Source organism: Choloepus didactylus, chromosome 24, assembly GCF_015220235.1.
Source record: "Choloepus didactylus isolate mChoDid1 chromosome 24, mChoDid1.pri, whole genome shotgun sequence".
In the NCBI taxonomy this organism is placed as follows: Eukaryota; Metazoa; Chordata; class Mammalia; order Pilosa; family Megalonychidae; genus Choloepus; species Choloepus didactylus.
In genome coordinates, this window is record NC_051330.1 from 21,544,204 (window position 1) to 21,552,690 (window position 8,487).

Sequence of the window (8,487 nt, forward strand, 5' to 3'; positions counted from 1 at the left end):
ATCTCTAGTCATGACTTGTACTGAAATGGCTGTTGGGTTCCATGTTTGATTAAATTCTCATGTAGTGCTTTAGTTTCTGAGATCTAACTTTTTGGAAGCCCAGAATTTTCCAAACTGTCATTTTCTGCATTCTTTGTACCCAGGGGTTCATTTCTCACTGTGTCCCTTTCCCACTGTATTTTGCTATAAGCTGCAAGGAGAAACCAGGCTACATCTAATCAGAGTTATCACCTATAGTTGTGTAGGTCCCATTTCCATGGAAACACTCAATCAAATTACAATCTAAACAACACTAAAGAATTACTATCTAATCAACACTAACATGTCTGCCCAAACAATGTTGCATCAAAGATAATGGCATTTGGGGGGATGTAATACATTCAAACCAGCACATTCCAACCCATGGACACTAAAATGACATGATCTTTCCAAATAAAAATACATTCATCCCATCACAATGTCACAAAAACTTCAATCACTTCAGTAACAATAGTTAAATACAAGATTCCATTAAATCAGTTAAAGGCATGGTTTGTCCTAAGGCATAATACCCCTATACCTGTTGATCTGTGAATCTTAGAACAAGTTATCTGCTTACAATATACAAAAGAGGGACAGTCATAGGATAAACATTCCCATTGCCATAAGGAGAAACTGAAAGGAAAACAGGGTTTTAGGGACCAAAACAGTTCCTAAAACCCACAGGGCAAACTCCATTAGATTTCAAAGGCTGACAGTCATTTAGACAATGTCAGTTTATCCTTGGGGCTTGAGAGAGTGGGAATCTAACCATTCCTAAGGCCTCTGTGGAAGCTTCTTATCTCCAAATACTGGGTTGAGTGCTTCAATATATCCACACTTTGGGAAGACCACCTTCTCAGCCCCACCCTCCTCAAGCATTGGGACAGCACCCAGATTCTCTTCCATCTCTGGGGCACATGCTCAACCACTTCAGAACAGTGGGGTCATGGCCAGGATCTCCCCAGTCCCCTGGGAATGTGTTCCACTTTCTTTTGGGCTTGGGATGGCAGAATACTTCCTGAGCATGGATGTGGAAGGCTCACCGTCAACCTCCAGGCAAAGTCACCCTTTCCATCCATGCATGTGGGCCACTCCACTCTCCCAGCCTGATACCTCGTGACTCCAGACCTCAACCTCTGTGGCTCTGTCTTTGAAGAAGTTTTTCCTTCAATTTGTTCCTTATCTGTCTCCTCCATTCCAGACCAGCAACAGGTCTGTCTATAAAGATCTTGGAAAAATTCTGTTGACTTCACATACAGCACACAGGGGTCAAAGCCATCAGAAAATAGGACTTTCCACAAATCCTTTCTGGATAACTCCATCTCCAATCTTTGCTTGCACTGAAATGGCAGTAACATTCAATATTTGGTTAAATCCTCATGTGGGGCTTCTGGGATCCACTCCCTGGAAGCCCAGAGTTTTTATAATCATCAGTTTCTGGTACCTTTGAACCCAAAAATTGAGTTCTTAGCTTATTGCTCCCCATTCACATTTTACTATAATCTGCGAGAAGCCAGACTACATCCTCCACCTTTAGTCTGGAGGATCTCCTCAGTTAAGTATTCCAGGTTGTCAGTTTCAAATTATGACTTTCATCTAACACCAGGACACAATTTTGCCAAATTCTCTGTCACTTTAAAACAAAGATCACCTTTCTTCCAGTTTGCAAAAAACATTCATCATTTCTGCTCAAGTCCTCATCAGAAGTATCTTTAGAGTCCATATTTCTATCAACAGTCTCTTCAAAGCAGTCTAGGCCTTTTACTATCAAGCTCCTCTCAATTCTCCCAGAGATTTCCTCTTATCCATTTAAAAAAACATTCTAACATGTTTGGTATTTGCAAACTCAGCAGCACCAGTTTCCCACTTCTCTGGTACCAAAATCTGTTCTTGTTTGCTAATGCTGCCAATGCAAACACCAGAAATGGATTGGCTTCTCTAAAATGGGGTTTATTTGGTTACACAGTGTATTAGTTGGGTTTCTCTAGGGAAAAAGAATCATTGAGATATCTATGACTATAAAATTTATAAAAGTGACTCATGCAACTGTGGGTATGCATGAGTCCAAATTCTGTAGGGCAGTCAGCAAACTGTTAATTTCAATGAAGATGTTCAATGAACTCCTCAGGAAACAAACTGGCAACTTCAATGAACTCAGGAAATGAACTGGGATCTTCAATGAAGGTGTTCAATGAATTCCTCAGGAAACAAACTGGCAACTTCAATGAACTCCTCAGGAAATGCTTCACTGGGCAGGTGAAGAAGAAGTGAAGTTCCTCTCTCTGTCTTGCTTATATGTCTTCAACTTATTAATTGGATTAAATCCAGCCAATTGCATTCTCTCATTGTGAAAGACATGCCATTAGGTGAGTCATCGGTCACAGCTGCAGTCAATTGACCAAAGATTTAACAAACTAGCCTGTTGGTTTATTAACCAGCCACAAAAGTCCTCACAGCAATTGTTAGGCCAGTGCTTGCTTGACCAGACAGCTTGGTACTATCACCTGGCCAAGTTGACACATGAACCTAACCATCACACACAGTTACATCCTTAAGGCCACAAATTGTCCAAAATAAGGCATCAACAATTGGGTACCATCACTGGAGGATGGCCAACATTGTCTGGAAAAACCTCTGTTAGCTGGGAAGGCAAGTGGCTGGCATCTGCTCCATAGTTCTAGTTTCAAAATGCTTTCTCCCAGGATGTTCCTCTCTAGGCTTCAGCTTCTCTCCAGAAATGTCAGTCTTAGTAGCTCTTGGGGCATTAGTCTTCTCTTAGCTTCTCTGGAGCAAAAATCTGCTTTCAAAGGCCATCTCCAAAATATCTCTTAAACTGAAGTTCCTCTCTCAGCTCCTGTGCATTCTTCAAAATGTCCTTCTTGGCTGTAGCAAGCTCACTCCTTCTGTCTGAGCAAATATAGTGCTCTAGTGAATTAATCAAGGCTCACACTGAATTGGTGGGGCCACATCTCCATGGAAATTATCTAATCAGAGTAATCACCTACAGTTGGGTGGGTCATATCTCCATGGAAACACTCAGGCAAAGAATTATAATCTACTGAACACTAATATGTCTGCCTAAAGAAGATTTCATCAAAGATAATGGCATTTTGGGGGACATAATACATTCAAACCAGGACAAACCTAAACCAAATTTCCATCTTAAACAGGACTAAATACTTCTGACCCACAAGATTGCATTAAAGAACATGGCCTTTCTGGAGGACATAGTATATCCAAATTTGCAGGGTCTTTATTGACTATGCAGCCATTACTCTTTGAAGTTCAGAGCTGCTTTCTCTAGCATACACACTGTTTTGAAGGAAAAGTCTCTTTTCATTTCATTTATAACTTCAGGAGTAATAGCATCTGAAGTGCCCTTCTTGATTAAGTGGAGTGTCAATCATGATGTCTAATGAAGTTATGCATATTTTATAAACCATTTACCCTCTATTAGATTAATTATGTGGAAACAATAAAGGAGAGAGGTTTTGTCCTTTATGCCATTCTTATAATATCCCAGGGGTAACCTTTATATGTTTTTTCAGCAGCCTCCACATTTTGTAGATTTTTGTGTTTCTGAGAAGTACCACACAATCTGCAGGAAGAGCATCCTTAGTATTTATTGTTTGTTTGTTTTTACCTTGCAATCTACCAACTCTTAGGCATTGGGCATAAGTGTGACCCTACATGGAGAGAAATATTTGTGCTGAAAGCATATTCAAAGAGAAAAGTTTATTACACCATTCTAGAATGAACATATTTTACTACAAAGAAAAAAATATTCAGTGTAGGTCTCTTCCTGTCCCATTTAGCTGAAGTTGTAAGGATTGGAAAGCCTTCAAGCTTCCAAGTATTAGGGATTCCTGGAGTAAATGAGAGCTTCATTATTGATTTTTCTATAAATGCATTTTAACAAATTAAAAATTCACACAGTTAAAAAATATATCTATTTAGATATAAAGAAAATGCCATTTCTTAAGAAAATGTCAAACAATACGGTTTTATTTTAACTACTGGCATTTGATACTGAACGGAATAATTTGTCATTTTATTCTTCTAATTCCACTATCCTGAAATTAAAAAAAGTGGTATGATTATTTTACTAACAAGGATTTAAGCTGACTAAATATTAAATGTCCTTTATTTTCTTATGTGTTCCTATGTTTTCTTAGCCTAGTTATACTGCAAAAATGTTTGATGCAAGTTATTGTCCCCTTTTATCATAAATGAATAGATGATGATACATAAATGAATATATGTTTGATGTCAACTCTGGGGAAAGCAATGATGAAAATAGAGAGATAAAAATAGACAGTGATAAAATTTAATGATTTTTAGGTGTTGCTTTGAGGAAAAAGTGTCTGAAAATTGACAGGACTTATATAATGGGAATGACTGAGAATACTTCACTGCTATCTAAATGGAGAACTCCACAGAACCAAAACTGTAGGGTACTGTGAGGTCAACTAGATTTGGAAGCAAGTTCCACTTTGTTCTTCTCCCAAGTCCCAAACTGTTCAGCTTCTCCTCTGGTGAAGTGCCATCTCTATTGTGTTTTCCTTTAATATAGGGAAAACCAGTGAATAGACCTAATCAGTGCTACATTAGACAGGACATTCCCTGATTAAATAAATAATAAATCCATTCAAGGCTTCATTCTGTGAGACACACCCTGTTTATTTTGATTGAATTTTTCAGATAATTAAGAATACAAGTCTTATAAAATGTTTGAAAATACTTTTATTCCTTGAATAAGTATTTTTGACTGAATTCTTTGTACTAGAAATTTATGGATCTTGAAGATACAGCCCAAAATCAGATGCACTGGATCTCTATGTACAAAAACATGAAATTCCTAGAAGAAATGTATAATTAAAAATAAAGGCAGCCATGTGCCTCACCTACTTGCAGGGCTTCACTGCACATGAGTGGGATCCAGATGAGCCAGGAAGAGAAGATGTTGTTGAAGCTGTGGTCCATTCAATGAGGAACTGGAGGAGGAGGGGACTGGCTGGGAGACAGCAACTTGAACAAGATGTAATTATTGCAGAAGGATAAAGATCTTCAGTTTATAATCTTCACCCAGTCTAGTGAAAAAGCAGCAGTAAGTTGTTTATGTCAAAATACAGACTTGAAGTTAAATATTGTAATGGACATTTTTCCCCAAAATCCTGAAATTAATATATGAGAGTGTAAAAAATCATTTGATAGAAAGAATTTGGAACAACTGTACAATAGATACAAAGACCCCCAAGATGAAAATAAAAGTGGAATAAATTGTAGACAGCAGATGTGTATTGACTGGGGCTTGATCCTGCCAGCATTAATGTGTTGTATGTTGATTACTGCTTGGAAATTTGGAGACACAACGTAGCATGAGTTCTCCAAACCAAAGTGCATGGATGGCACGACAGAATTAGGATGTGACTGGACAGAAAAACCAAAGTGCCCAATCCCAAGATGGAACAAGAATAGGAAGAAACAGGATGATTTAAGATTTTCACCAGTTTACTTTTAACTTACAAAGAATCCAGGTCAATAAGAATTAGATCTAAAAATGGCCATTGCCTACTGGAATTTAGTGTTTAATGGAAATTTTTTAACCTCCGATTTATGGAATAAAATTTTGTTGGAACATCGTAAACAATTGATATGGAAAGCCATTGCAATCTTCTTTTAGACTCCAGGAAAATGATTGCAAAGACATGTCTAATTATGAAGAAGGGTCATGGCCTGTTCTAACTGATGACTTTGGGGAATTTGCATGCCCTCAAATTGCTGGACAAAAAGAACAACAGTGTAGCACTAAAGGAAAGTTCTAGAATGTGCATAGTCTGTACAGTAAATACAACAGAAAATTACACAATTTCTCCTGGCTGGTCTAAACTGAAGATCAGTCCTCAAAATTCAAGCTGAGGGTTGAGACAAAACTTTAAGGATACATCTTGGACCATGTCCTATTTCATTCTCCTAATACTGGTTTGGGCTTTTCTTCTAGTCTGGGCTGCTCTAAACATTTATAATTCCAAAATTGTGGCATTCATCTTATATATGTGGACCATCATATTGTATTCTCCCTTTAATCTAAGAAGCTTCATGGTTATTTAGAGGTTTTCATTCTTCCATGAAATACAATGCTGTCTTAATCAGAAAATAATTTGGTATAAGAATTAAACATATAAACACCACAATTTATATAAAAAATGCATCTTAAATATATGCTTTGGCTAGTTGCCAAGACTATGGTGCTAGCACTTCCAATGAGAGTGATATATTAATTGGACCAGAAATGAAGTGATGTTTTTGTTTTGAGGACATTTTTTCCTGGTAAATCACATATGTTGTTGATATGAGTAGAGAACCTGATGAAATAACTGATGTGAAAAATTTGGAGGATAATTTGGTGCCTACCTAAAAAGTTTATTAAGCTTCAGACCCTCAATTTCAAAAAGGTTCCTCAAAACTATTCTGTGCTAATCCTACACATGTTTGATATACATATATACACGTTTCTTATGCATATTATACACACACACACACACACACACACACACACACACACACAGATTTTATTAGGAAATGCCTGCATAATGGTAGACTCTATTCCATTATACATTAAACTTTACACAACTGGATTTCATTATGATTTTGAAATGCTTCTATGTCTGTCAAATAAGCTAAGGTATTTAATTTGTTTTGTATATTTTAGATTGCTACAAAAAACAATATTTTAAATGTAGAACTGAGGGTTTATTTTTTGTTTTGTTTGGAATTTTTTGGTCTTCACCCTATAAAACACAAATGAAATTCCCTTAATTTATAAGAAGAAATTTAACTTTGGGTATGGTTTTTGTGCTGGTCTGAATCTATTATGTCCCCCAGATAAGCCATGTACTTTATTGCAATCTTTCAGGGCTGACTTAGTATTCTTTTGATTAGGGTGGAAACTTTTGATTAAATGTTTCCATGGATATGTGACCAACACAACTGTGGAAATGGGAACCTACCCAGTCAGGGTGGGTGTTAATTGGATCACTGGAGGCTTTAAGGGAAACCTCAGAAAGACATTTTGGAGAGAAGCTTGAATATGTAATCTTGAGTTTGCCCCTGGAGAAGCAAGGAGGACTCACAAGAGCTGACACAGAGAGAGATGCATAGAGAGAAAATGCCCAGAGACATTTGGAGACAGCCCTTGAAACCAGATGTTTGAAGTTGCTAAGCTAAGAGATGTCCAGAATTTACCTCCAAGAATCTGAGTGGGAATTCCCAGATGATTAAAGAGAAGGCCAGAGGAATCAGAAGCTGAAACAAATGCAATCTGGGAGAAAAGACCAGCTGATGCCAGACACATGCCTTCCCAGCTGACAGAAGTGTTCCAGACACCATCAGACTTTCATCAGTGAAGGTGTCCTCTTGTTGATGCCTCAGTTTGGAAATTTTTATTGCCTTAAAACTGTAAATTTGTTACCAAATAAACCCCCTTTATAAAAGTCAATCCATTTCTGGTATTTTGCATAATGGCAGCTTTAGCAAGCCAGAACAATTGTTATTAGCCATGAATTTCAATCTTTAAAATATAGGTACTGCCATCTTTCAGAAAAATAGTGCATTTTTGATGATTTATTATTTTATTGAAATGGCTTTAACTACTAATCACTGTGGTTGCCAAGTGTTTACTTCAGTAATTTAGGTTTTTGAACAAACATACTCTTTGTGCAAAATATCAATCTGGGTTTTACATTCCTAAATTCTTTAGTCTCTATTGTTTTCATTTCATGCCATTATCTTAGTTTTCAAATAAAAGCAGAATTCCATCTTTGTATGTATCTTTTACATTACAAGACCCAAGGATTGCTTTCATGCTGAAAATGCTCATTTCTCTGTTCACTTATGTAACATGTGCAGAAGGGGTTATTGCTTTCTTAAACATTTCTGTACATCAAGTTAAAAAATTTAAAACTTCAAATGTTGACTTACTATGGTCCGTAATAACAGTAGATGTTGCTTAGTGTATCCAATTATAATCTGACATGAGGTGTAAAAATTAGCAAAGTAATATGTTGTAGCAGAACATTTTTTCAGATGCAGAAATTATTTTAAGAAACAATGACATATTGAAATTTCTTTTCACCTCCATGATTTTGAAATTGCCTTGGAAGCTATCCCCATAGATATTATTTTAATATTCCAAGCATACCTTTAATTCAATAATAAAATCCAACAAAATAATGTATATATATACATACATACACTGTTTTGTTTCCAGTCTTAAAGATTTTGAGTTATTGTTTTCTGTTTGATTAATTCAAGTGGCTATGTTTTGAAATGATATCCCATTAGGCTTTTTTTTCCAATTTAAATTATCATAAAATTCTTATATTGGTTTGTGGCTAGGGCACTGGGGATTTAAAGATACTTCCTATTAAATGCAAGACCTTCTTAAAAAATTAGTGTTTGTCATCA

General features: G+C 36.5%; 1 pseudogene; it reads left to right on the plus strand.

The window, feature by feature from the left end:
* The first annotated feature begins 2,377 nt into the window (after positions 1–2,377).
* On the plus strand, positions 2,378–5,846 carry LOC119519944 (annotated as a pseudogene).
* Positions 5,847–8,487: the final 2,641 nt, after the last annotated feature.